Source organism: Chiloscyllium plagiosum, chromosome 2, assembly GCF_004010195.1.
Source record: "Chiloscyllium plagiosum isolate BGI_BamShark_2017 chromosome 2, ASM401019v2, whole genome shotgun sequence".
Classification (NCBI taxonomy): domain Eukaryota; kingdom Metazoa; phylum Chordata; class Chondrichthyes; order Orectolobiformes; family Hemiscylliidae; genus Chiloscyllium; species Chiloscyllium plagiosum.
Window position 1 is genome coordinate 60,472,417 of NC_057711.1, and position 13,767 is coordinate 60,486,183.

Below are 13,767 nucleotides of genomic sequence, written 5' to 3' on the forward strand. Positions count from 1 at the left end.
TACTTCTAGAAGTCTGCATATTGCAAATGATGCTCGCAGCTTTTCAACTATCATTCCCAAGTTTGACGAATGAACTCTATGCATGTCCAACCACTCTGAATGAGCATCTGCAATGACCAAGAATATTGAGTTCATGAAAGGTCTGCCATAGTTGATGTGTAAGCGAGTCCCGACCATTCACATGAATATGGGGGAGATGTTGGCAGTAATTTTTGTCCTTGTTGACACTGTGGGCACTGCCCACCAACGTGGCTTTGTTAGCATCCAAACCTGGTCACCAGAAGTAACTTCCTGCCAACATCTTCACTTTGGAAATTCCTGGATGACCCTGCTGGAGTTTAGCCATGATCTGGCAGCAACCTTTACTTGAGACAATTAGCCATAATAATATGCTGTCCTCTATGGCAATGTGGTCTTATCAAGTCTGGAAAAGTTTCACTTCTGGTTGTGATGACACTTTTATTTCTTCAACACCACCAGCTGTTTTCGTTTTGCCAGAACGGCATCTTTTTGCATCCACAAAATTTAAAATTAGAACTGACTCTTCCAGGAAAGGCACCACTGGTATTGTATCTGCCAATGGGAAATGGGTCAAAGCATCCGCATTTGTCACTTGGCCTCTCAGACAGTGTTCCAACTTGTAATTGTATGAAGCAGGGACCCAAAATTGAATTCCATCAGAAGCTATCGGAAGAACAGCCTTGTCTCCTTTGAGAAGCCCGAGCAAGGATTTGTGGTCCATTACTGTTACAAATTTATGACTGTAAAGGTATTGGTGGAACTTTTTTCACATATTGGAGATATTGCATTTTAGCACTACCTTTCACTTGGAATGGTAAAGGGCAAACATCTTGGATGCAGATAGCTGCTTTTCCACTTCCCTGAAGGCTACTCTTAACTACATAACCATTTCCAAGGGCTGATCCTTTTTCAATAACAGGATTTAAAGGTGCCAAAATGGAGGTCAGATTACATATGAATTTCCCATAATAATTCACAAAACCAAGGAAAGACCTCAGCTCCGGTACAGACGTGGGAGCCAGGCAACCTTGATTGCCCTCACTTTATCTTCCAATGAATGTAACCTGGTCTTGTCAACTCTGTAGCCCAAGTAGGTCACTTGGGGTGACCAGAACACATTTTTTTTCCTTCTAAGATGAACACTTGCCTGGGTGAATGGTTTAAGTGTACATCCAAGCTCTCCAAGCATTCTTCATTGCTCTTCCCAGTTATTAGTACGTCAACTCGATAAATGTCAACCTAGTGTAGATCTTCTAAAATGTTCTCCAACAGCCACTGGAAAAGAGCACCAGTTGATGATACCCCAAATAGCACTTATATGTTGGTACAAACCTGATAGCTATTAATTGTGGCATACTTCTGCGACTCATGCCATCACGATCGCAGGTGGGTGTGGCTCACGTCCACCTTAGTGAAGGACAGCCCTCCTTGCCAATTTGTGTACAAGTCCTCTATGCGAGAGATTGGGCATTTATCCAGCTGCAAGAAGTGGTTTACCGTTTGCTTGAAATCCCCAAAAAGGCGAACCAACTTGTCAGCCTTCACAATCAGTACGACCGGGTCAGCCCATTCTGCAAACTGATGATTCCTTCACACTTTCCAGCCTCCTAATTTCTGTTTCTACTTTTGCACAGAAGGCAAATGGCACCGGCCGGGCCTTGCAGAATTCAGGAATGGCTTCCTGGTCAATATGTAAGCCGGCCGTGGCTCCTTCGGTAGTCCCCAGACCTTCCTGAAAAACATCTGGACATTTAATACAGACTTCACACAGGCAGCCATTTTATAACTGAAAAATGTTAAACCAATCAAAGTGAATCTTTCTCAACCATCAAGCTTGGGCCTCGGGATTTTACTACAATCAGTGGTAATTACACTAACTGTTTCTCATAGGAGACTGGGACTAAAGCCATAGCCTTGATCTGTGATGGTTCCCCAGTATGTGATCTCAGTCTGGTCGAGGTCTGACAGAAATTTAAAGGGTGGAGTCCAGAGTGAATGTTGTTAAAGAGTGGTTCTATAATCACTGATACAGCTGCACTGGTATCAATCTCCATTCGAACCAGATGACCATTTAAACACACATTTATTTTGATCAGTTCTGATTTTTATGTTACTAAGCAATTAAACTGTTCCAAACAACATGTGGGTGGATTTTCCAGGAGTTTTCTTACTCAAGTTAGCCTCGTAGGACTCCTTTGCTATCTCAGGTCTGCATTCCAGCAACAACTACAATGGTTTGCTGGCCAGGATTAGGAAGAACATTTTAGCCATTTGGCTGAGGCACAGCTTTGTTTTGCATTTTTATTGTAGGCTGACCAGAGATTCCTTCGCTCAGGATATGTCCTGTGTGAGACAATGCATTTGCTTTCACTCAAGTGGTGTTCCCCAAGCTCAGTTGTTTAGGTGAGAGTGTCCACTTCCATCAGGATACCCTGTAGCTCATGTACTCGACTTGCCGCATTTCCTAATGCCAAAGCCAGTTGTAGCGCCTGTTTGAAGTCCAGGTGAGCTTGCGTTAGTAGGCGCTTTTGCATAGTTTTGTCATTAATCTCACACCTAAAATCACATGCCTCAGTCAGTCATCTTAACCTCATCAAAAATTCCGATCGGGATTCCTCTGGTTGTCAAACTGCCAAATAAAACTGATAGCATCTCAGAATTAGAGGTAAGGTTCGTAATATTCCTTAAATAAATAAATCAACTCTTGAAAGGTTTTAGTGTCTGGTGCCTCAGGGCAAGTTAGGCTCGTAATAACCAAATATGCTGCAAGTCTGCAAGCAGTCAGAGAAATTACTGATTGTCCCAGTGTCATTTGCACAGCAAAAACAAACTCATTCTTTCCACATACTGGCCCAGTCTTTGACAGCAGAATTAAACATGTTCAGCTTTCCAAATAAAGGCATTATATCAGAAATGCTTGCTCCAACTTAAAGAGAACTATTGTGAACAAATTTTCTTCAGGAACTTCCTGTTTTCTCTCGTTACCACTTAAGTAACTCCATTCGTACATGGTATCCCATCACCAAATCAACCTATATGGACTCTGACCAGCCAACTCACAGCCAGTCCCTAGAATAGTGTGAATTTCTGAGCATCCTGTTTACATTTGTCAGGCAGGACTCCCTGACTGGCCCGTTTTAAGAACTCCAATTAGGGATCTCATACTCAATCTGATCCACCTGGCCATTATTCCAATCACTATAACACCAATCACTTTCACCTCTGAATTCCCTGGCAGAACGCAAATGAAGCAGGATGTAGTTAGGAAAGTGCCACAAGAAAACTGCTGATGTATTTTATCACTTTGCTAATCTTTAAAAGTAAATTGATGGGGTGGTAATTGGAAGGTTTGTATTTTTACTTCCCTCTGTGGAGGTAATACACCAATGCAATTTACTGAGCAATTCTCCATATTGTTGTTTGCGTTCTCAGGAGGAAATCAAGATGGATTATTCACTTAGCACTTCTGGCTGAAAATGATTATGATGTTTCAAGCTTATCATTTGAAGTGATGTGCCGGGTACACTCATCATTCTGGATGGGGTTACTTGATGTGCCTCCTCCTCCTGTTTGTCCGCCATCATGTTGGGATCTGAAAATACTGCAGACCTTTGATTTCATCTGTTGATTGTACTAAGGTAACACATACTTGTCCTGTTTTGAAAAACCATATGTGAGATTATCCTGTTTAACACATAGTAGTGTCACAGATTATATTGGAGGATATCCTCTATGCAAAAACAGGCCTAATCCCCACCAAGATTCTGCAGCAGTTACTCTTACAAATACCATAAAGGACAGGTACATTGGCAGCAACAGGTAGATTGGTGAGAGTGAAGTCAAATTGTTTGTTCCCCTCTCATTGGTTCTCTTGTTACCTGCTGCAGACTCAGTTTGGGAAAAAAGTTCTCCAAGACTCAGCCAGTGCATAAGGTTGTCAATGAAGATGTTCCAGATCAGAAGAGAAACCTTCATGAATTACACTTGATGCTCCAGGCAAATCTCAATCACCTTCAATATCAAAGACCACACTGGCCACATCAGGAAAGTTTAATACTGGTATTTATCCTCAATATAATTAATATATTAATTCCATGTGCCTACCTGTTTCCATATCCAATTATCCTCCTTTTGATCATCTAATGCCTAAGCTCTCCTTCCATTCTGCAGCTGCAACATGGTCAAAAATGCAACAACACATATGGCAGCATGGTGGCACAGTGGTTAGCCCTGCTGCCTCACAGCACCAGGGTCCCAGGTTCAATTCCAGCCTCGGGTGACTGTCTGTGTGGAGTTTGCACATTCTCCTCGTGTCTGCGTGGGTTTCCTCTGGGTGCTCCGGTTTCCTCCCACAATCCAAAGATGTGCAGGTCAGGTGAATTGGCCATGCTAAATCGCCCATAGTGTTAGGTGCATTAGTCAGATGGAAATGGGTTTGGGTGGGTTACTCTTCGGAGGGTCGGTGTGGACTGGTTGGGCCGAAGGGCCTGTTTTCACACTGTAGGAAATCTAATCTAGTTAAAAATCACATAACACCAGATTATAGTCCAACAGGTTTATTTGGAAACACTAGCTTTCAGAGCACAGCTCCTTCACAGCTACCTGACTTACTATTTAACTTTGTCCACCCCAGTCCAACGGCTCCTCCACATCATCAGTAAATCTAGTGTTTCTTTTACATTTCCAGAAATATTATGGTGGATGGATGTTCGTAGCACTGAAAAAAAGTCCTGCTATAATTACTGTTTTAATTAATAACTCCTGTAATGTGATAATGATTGATTACACAAAATAAATCCTAGCTCTTGTCCTACATTGCTGACAACTAATCTTACATACAGGTTCTCCAATTCCAACCACTGAATCACTGGAAACTGTATGCTCTTTCAATCGCAGTCCTTCATAATTTTAAATGCCTTTAACAAATCATGTTTTCACATTTTTTCTCTAACAAAAACAGTTTCTACAGCCTTTTTTCTGCATTTACACCTCCTCACATCAGAGGGCATCCTCGTAAAGTCATGTGTACCTTCTCTGTAGCTTCAATATCTCTACTATAGTGCAGCTGCCTTTGAACCTCAGGATGGCATAAAGTCCTCCTTATTTCAGTACCATCTGCAGCTATTGTGACAAACTTTCCTTTACTGTTCCATGTTGTTTCCTTTCTTCAGATTTTAGCCAGTTCAACTTCACATGCATCTTTCCAAATGAGGTGAAATATCTTTCAATACTCTGCTGTGAGTTTAGACTTGAAGATTAATAGTTTAATCAAATTCCTCAGTGGAGTCGGAATCATCTGCTGAACTATTAACGTAAGCTTTCCTCAAGCCCAATCTTGCTGTCCAGATTTCTCTCTCTCCCTGGAGTTTTTTTTTTGAAATTCTATTTCCCTTTATGTTGCTCTTTCTCATCACTTGCAAATTAAACTTTCTTATTTTCATTTCTCGTTCCTCATTATCTTCTCTTTCTACTTCTCTTTCTTCTCTTTACTTCATGTCTTCCTCTAAATCTTTTTTATCCCATTTCTCTTTCCTCAGTTTCAAGATTTTACATTTATAACGGAGTTCCAGCTGTGTTGCATTATGTTCTGATTTCTCACTTTTTAATTATTAATGATAGGTAATCACTTTAAACATCTCATTTTTACACGTTCCTGCTTTTATGTCTGACTTTAATTTATCTGCCAACCCTCTCAGTTTAGCCTCATTCAATTATTTTAAATAATCCATTGTTACATCTTCCACTCTCACAAATGTCTTTAAAAATGGTCAAAACCTTTGAAAAATTCCAAATCATATAATACACTTCGCAATAATTGTTCTATTTCTCTGCCCAGATTCCTTTAAATTCAAGGAATTTTAGTCCTGGATGAGCCCCCACTTTACAAACAGAACTGATGTGAATACAAGTTAAATCTCAGAGTGAAACCTGACTTGTTATTTTTGATTTTATTCAATCTGTGGTGTTCAGTTATTGAACATATTCACAAGAGGTGGCTATTTACTTGGAATTGAAAGAATTAAAACTAAGAAAAGAAATCAACTATATTATATGAGGTTAAAATGTTGGAAACACTTCATTGCATATACTAGAAACAAAATCAAATTCCCATTATTCCTTTTATTCCAGCAATATCCTAAGAAACACCCGAACCTCAGTGAAGAATCGCCACTATCTCTGCAAAGATATCTTCTCATTAAAGCTGGTTCAGATCTAACCAGCTTCCTTTTCATGAATTTCTGGGTTTCATTTGATGCTATTTTCCTTCAGCTGGTATCCCTCTTTGAGCCACCTAAACCAACTGCAAACTAAACTCACTACTATCTGTAACACTCTGGCATGGAATATAAAAGCAAGGAAGTAATATGAGAGTTGTATTGAGCTTTGGTTAGGCCGCAGCCAGAGTACTGTGTGCAATTCTGGTCACCTCGCCACAGGAAGGTGACAGCATTAGAGGAGGTACAGATGAGGTTCATCAGGATGTTGCCTGGGATTGAGAAACTGAGCAACGAGGAGAGACTAGATAGGCTTGTATTGTTTTCTTTAGAGCAGGGGAGACTGAGGGGGGGCATGATTGAGGTGTATAACATTGAGAGGGGCATGGACAGGGTGCATAAAGAGCAGTTGTTCCTCTTAGATGAGAGTCAATCACGAGAGGGCATAGTTTTAGGGGAAGGAGCAGGAGATTCAGAAAGGATTTGGGAAAAAAACGTTTTCACAGTGGGTGGTAGGAATCTGAAATGCACTGTCTGGGAAGGTAGTGGAGGCTGGAAACCTCACAAGCTTTAAAAAATATTTTGATGGGCACTTGAAATATCATATTGGAGAAGTGCAGGAAATTGGGATTAGCACACATTTAGTGGTAGTTATGTTGGTGCGCATGATGGGCCAAAGGGCCTTTTCTGCACCGTATGAACTTCAAAGCAAACACAAGTTCCCTAAGTTCAGGTCCCAGCAATTCTTCGTTCCCTGGTACTCATCAGACTTACTGACTTTATGGATTGTTCTGTATCTCTGCATATCACATAACTTGTGTCGCCAGGCTCCAGTCATTTTTTTTTAATCCTCTCTAGCTTCATGATAGATTGAATTGTTAGCCACCAGCTGTTTACTTCAAAGACTGTAAAACCTCCCTAAAATACCAGTGTCCCCCAAACCAAGGCATTAAGTTCGCAAATAAAACTCTAAAACTGTATTTTTCCCTTCTTAATACAAAAATTACAAAACTCAAATTAAATTTCAAGTTATATATTGTTCTTCACACACCCCACCACTATCTTCAATATTCAATCATGATACAATGGCAACAATGTGTACCATCTACAGGATGTACTGCAACACCTTTTCAACACCACAACTTTTTCAACTGTACCTTCCAATGCTGTGACCTCTACCAACTAGAAGAAGGGCAGCAGATACCTGTGAGCATCATGCATACAAAGTCTCTTCAAAGCCACTCACCATATTGATTTGGAATTGTATTGCTGTTGCTTCACTGTTGCACCATCAAAATCCTGAAACCTCCTTCCTAACTGCACCTATCCCTGATTACACTGCAGAGATTAAATAAGGCAGCTCACCATTGCTTTCTCAAGGGCAATTAGGGATGGGAAATAAGTACTTGCATAGACAGTGATGCCCACATCCTGTGAATGAATAAACATATTATAACTGCAAGTTTAGGTTTGAGAAGCTGAAGTTGTTATCCTGGACCAAAGGAGATTAAAGGGGGTAAGAACCAAAGAAACTGGAAAAACCCAGCATTCATGGAAACAAAAACTTTAAAATTTCATTTTGTTAGCCTTTCATGCTTCCTGTTGTCTGACCTGTTAATTCTTCCAGACATTTTTGTTCTTATTTCATATGTCCAACGTCGTGGTGTTTTGTTTTTGAGACTGAGATAGAGATTTGAGGTAGACAAGGATATAATTGGTTTGGATAAGGTAGACAAAGAAAAGCTGTTTCCATTAACTGAAAGTACAAGGAACTATGTGACAGAGCTCAGACTTGTGATAAGGAGGATGGGAGGAAAAGCTTCTGAATGTAGCAAGTGGTAATGACCTGGAATACTCTGCCGACAAGAGTTGATCGATGAGATAATTCATGATTTCAAAATAGATTTGATGGCACTGAGGAAGACAATGTAACAATTACAGGGTCAGAGCTACAAAATGGTATTGATTGATATGCTCTACAAAGACACAGCACAGATGTAACGGGCCAAATAGCCGCCTTCTGTGTTAGACTGTCCCTTCCACTTCCAGTTATTATTATCTGAATAATCTAATCTATAGTGTTATGCATTTAACCAAAAACTTCATTTTTTACCTTAGGACCAAACTAAGTATGCATCAGCTCTCCAGCATTTGATTTGATTTTTATTCTTCATTGCTCCAGCTATTTTGAGGTATAAGATATCACAGGGATCCTTCTGTTAGTTTTTGGCTAAGCAACACTCCAAACTTTATTTAATATCTCATGAGTATGAACACCTCAGCTCAGTTTTAGACCTCACTGCCTTCTTACTTCATCTCCTCCTTGACTTGGCTTTGGACAGACACAAATGCATTTATCCCAGTCTTCACCCAGGCCATTCACAATGACGGTTACTGTGGATTTATTCCATTAGCTCCAAGGGTAGGCAAACCTTCCAGCGTTTTCTCCCTCACAACCCGTCTCTAAACTGAGTGTAAACTCCTATATTGTTCTGTGTGGCTAATGATTCCTGATGAAGGGCATTTGCCCGAAACGTCGATTTTTCTGCTCCTCGGATGCTGCCTGATCTGCGGTGCTTTTCCAGCACCACTTTGGTCTAAACTCTGGTTTCCAGCTTCTGCAGTCCTCTCTATTGCCTAATGATAATTATATGTATATTTATAGCAAGATGGCAGAAGAAGCGTAGGCAGCTTCTGGGCTCTGAGCCTAGGGCTCAATACTCATCTATTTTCTTTTCTTCTTTTCGCCTTTTTTCTTCAGATTTTTAATTTGTTTTGTTTGTACATATCTTCTGGAGGGACCTTGGTCATAGAGGCAATGGCCTTGGGGTATTGAGCATGGCAGCAGCTGAAGTCCAGAGTAGAACTTTGGCACTTAGGGGCGAGGTGGCTGGTGAGCTGGGTGGAATCTTAAGCAGTTGGCAGCATTGTCAAGGTCCAGTGTGGTTGGTGGCGAGGCGGCTGAACCTGGATGGCGGTCGGTGGCTGGCGACAGGACTCTGGCGATGGACTGTGAGACGGCAGCATGGAGGAGATCGAGCCCAGGCCAGGTCAAAGAATTGGGAAAGCCCTGCAGCCCATGGCTAAAGGCGACTTTAATGGTAAGCTTTAACTTTCTTTGTTTAATTTTCTACGCTATACTATGAAGAACTGTACTGTTGAAGTTTTAACTTATTTCTTTATTTTTCTTGGACCTAAGATTTTGTACCGAAGTACCTTTGTACCTATGTTGGTGCCAGGAATGGCGACATTGTATACTTTTCACTGTACTCCTGTATCCCTGTACTTGAGTACACATGACAATAAAACCTAATTCTAATTCTAAAGTTAGTATATTCTCTGCACAAAGTTCAGGCGTGGCTAACATTTATTTCTTCTTGCTCTCAGCAAGCTGTAAATGACATGAGACCAAAGTTGCAACTGTCTGTAATATTACTGGGTTTATATGAAAGCCAGCAATTTGATCCCAAATATCATCTTTTCAATAGCAAGGGGAAGCAACCCTGTTTCCAAATAAATATGCTAATTATCCATCTCTGAACAAAACAATCTTTCATCTTGGAAACATATGTGCAGGTTTCAGCACAACTACCAACAATCTTGATATTATTGAAATTTTTATGGGGGGGGGGGGGAATTTCAGAAGACTTTAAGTCTCGTGATTGTACACAAAACAGCTAAAATTGTCCTGAATTGTAAATAACAATTCACGGGGGTGGGAAAGCAAGTAGTGAAGATAATTCCAGGGATGGAGAGTTTTTCTTATCAAGAAAGGAAAGAAGATTGGGCTTGTACTCCATGAAGTTTAGAAGAATGCCAGAGATCTTATTGAAACATATAACATTCTGAGGAGGCTTAAAGGGTGGTTGCTAAGAGGTTGTTTTCCCCTTGTGGGAGATTCTATGACCAGAACACACAATTTTACAGTAAGGGGTCACTCGTTTAAGACAGAGATAAGAGGTTTTTTTTCTTTCAGAGGATAGTCAATCTATGGAATTCTTTACCACAGAGGGCTGTTAAGGCGGGATTGTCAAGTGCATTGAAGGCTGAGATAGACAGATTTTTAATCAGCAAAAGTATCGAGATTTTTGGGAAAAGACGTGCAGATGAGGGTTATCAGATCGTGATCTCATTGAATGGCTGAGAGTGCTCCTTACAACTCAACAGATCACATGTTCCCTCTCGTTTATCATAAGTTGTAAATATACAACTTCAAATTATAACAGTTTTACAAATCAGAAGGTATATCCTGAAAGATCATCATAATATCAGCTTTACCACCATAATTCTACAAGTAAAAACAAAAGATGCAGAAAAAGATAGAGAGAGAAAAACACAAGTTAAATATAAAATATGTTCAAATGCAAATTATTGCATATACTGGAAATATAAACACAAAGTGCTGGAAATACTCACCAGGGCTGGTAACATCTGCGGGGAGAGAAACAGATTTCCTTTGTCACACCCATGACCCTTCATTAGATCACGTACTTTAATCAAACATATTCTTCAATTTAACATAACTCTGTGAAGATTAAATATTATTTAAGAATAGAAAGCATACTTTAGAGGTTGAATTATGTTTGCAATTGCATCAAGTTCTCCGCCACCTTTCCTTGCCTGAAGAGCTGAGTTTTGAGATTGTGATTTTACTGCCACAGACAAACTTGTTTAAATCCAATCAGAGTCATAGAGATATACAGCACAGAAACAGACCCTCTGGTCCAACTCATCCATGCTAACCAGATATCCTAAATAAATCTCAACCCATTTGCCAGAATCTGGCCCATATCCCTCTAAATCCTTTCTATTCATATATCCATTCAGATGCCTTGTAAATGTTGTAATTGCAGCAGCCTCCACCACTTCCTGTGGCAGCTCTTTCCATACAAGCATCATACTCTGCGTGAAAAAGTTGCCCCTTAGGTCCCTTTTAAATCTTTCCACTTTCACCTTAAGTTTATGCCCTCTAGTTTTGGACTCCCCCACCATACAAAAAAAACCTTAGCTATTCATCCTATCCATGCCTCTCATGATTTTATAAACCTCTATAAGATCACCCCTCAGTGTCCCAGTGCTTCAGGGACAAGTACCCCAGCCTATTCAGCTTCTCGCCACAGCTCAAACCCTCCAATCCCAGCAACATCCTTATAACTGTTTTCTATTCCCTCTCAAGTTTAGCAGTATTCATCCTATAAAGTACAGAAGTCAGACAACACCAGGTTATAGTCCAACAGGTTTATTTGAAATCACAAGCTTTTGAAGCATTGCCCCTTCGTCAGGTGAGGGGGCAAGCTTGTGATTTCAAATAAACCCATTGGACTAGATCTCATGGAATACAGGGAGAACTAGCCATTTGGATACAGAACTGGCTCAAAGGTAGAAGACAGCGGGTGATTGTGGAGGGTTGTTTTTCAGACTGGAAGCTTGTGACCAAGGGAGTGCCACAAAGATTGGTACTGGGTCTACTACTTTTCATCATTCATATAAATGATTTGGATGTGAACATAGTAGGTATAGTTAATAAGTGTGCAGATGACACCAAAATTGGAGGTGTAGTGGACAGCGAAGAAGGTTAACTCAGATTACAATGGGATCTTGATCAGATGGGCCAATGGGCTGAAGAGTGGCAGATGGAGTTTAATTTTGATAAATACGTGGTGCTGAATTTTGGGAAAGCAAATCTTAGCAGGACTTATCCATTTAATGGTAAGTCCTAGGGAGTGTTGCTGAACAAAGTCACCTTGGAGTGTAGGTTCACAGCTCCTTGAAAGTAGAGTCACAGGTAGATAGGATAGAAAAGAAAGCATTTGGTATGTTTTTCTTTATTGGTCAGAATATTGAATACAGGAGTTGGGAGGTCATGTCGCAGCTGTACAGGACATTCGTTAGGCCACTTTTGGAATACTGTATGCAATTCTGGTTTCCTTCTTATCGGAAGGATGTTGTGAAACTTGAAAGGGTTCAGAAAAGATTTACAAGGATGTTGCCGGGGTTGGAGGATTTGAGCTATAGGGACACATTGAATAGGCTGGAGCTGTTTTCCCTGTAGCGTGGAGACTGAGGGGTGACCTTATAGAGGTTTATAAAATCATGAGGGGCATGGAAGGATAAATGGACAAAGTCTTTTCCCTGGGAGTCCAGAACTAGAGGGCATAGGTTTTGGGTGAGAGGAAAAGATATAAAAGAGACCTAAGGGGCAATTTTTTCACGCAGAGGGTGGTAAGTGTATGGAATGAACTGCCAGAGGTAGTCGTGGAGGCTAGTACTATTGCAACATTTAAAAGGCATTTGAATGGGTATATGAATAGGAAGGGTTTGGAGGGATATGGGCCAGGTGCTGGCAGGTGGGACTAGATTGGGTTGGGATATTTTGTCAGCATGGACAAGTTGGACTGAAATGTCTGTTTCCGTGCTGTACATCTTTATGACTCTATGACTATAACCTGGCATCGTCTCACATCTGCTCTTGTCCAACCCAGTCCAACACTGGCACCTTCCTATACATAGGAAGTATCTATGGTATACATGGATTTCCAAAAGGCTTATGATAAAGTACACAAAGATGGAGTTCATGGAACAAAACAGATAGTGGCAAGTTGGATAAAAACTTGGCTGAGTGACAGGAAACAGAAACTGGTGGTAAACTATTGTTTTTCAGATTTGAGAAATATATACAGTGGAGTACTCTGGGAGTTGAAGTTACGAACGTTTTTTTCCCTTGACCTAAATTTGGGCAGAGATGGCATAATTTCAAAACTCACAGATGACAACACAAAAAGCTGAGAAGAATAAAGTAGTCAACTTCAAAATGGTACACCTTGGTGAAACAAGTGGACAACTGTTAAATGAATTTAATGCAGGGAAGTGTGAAGTGATTTATTTTAATATGAAAATTCAGGTAAGGCAATGTAAAACAAAAGTGTTCAAGACAGCTTGTAGAATCACAGGGATCTGGAGGTATACATGCTATTAAGAATATGGGGTTTAGAACAAACCTGTTTTAAAATGCATCCTTTAATTTGAAATAAAATGGAAAATTTTGAATCAGGGGATGGTGACCATACTAACTTTTCCAGCTGACTTCCAATCTTGTATAAGCATGACCTTACCTAATGCTTGGGTTTTGTGTCATAACTCACACCAAGTTCCATTCAGCCATCACCCATTAGCTAACAGGCGAAAGTGAGGACTGCACCTGTTGGAGATTAGAGTTGAGTCCTGATGAAGGGCTTTTGTCCGAAATGTCAATTATTCTGCTCCTCGGATGACGCCTGACCTGCTGTGCTTTTCCAGTACCACTCTCTCGACCCATTAGCTGATAGTCAGGCAATGCATTTACTTGAAAAATTGCATCTTGGTTTCAAATTCCTCCACTGCTTTTACCTCTCCCTATCTCTGCAATCTCCTGCAGCACAACTTTCTGAACTATCTTTGCTTTAAAAATTTTATGTGCTCCAGTATGCTGTACCTTCAGCTGCCAGACCCTTCAGCTCGAAATTCCCAATTCCAGCCCCCCACCACCAAACTG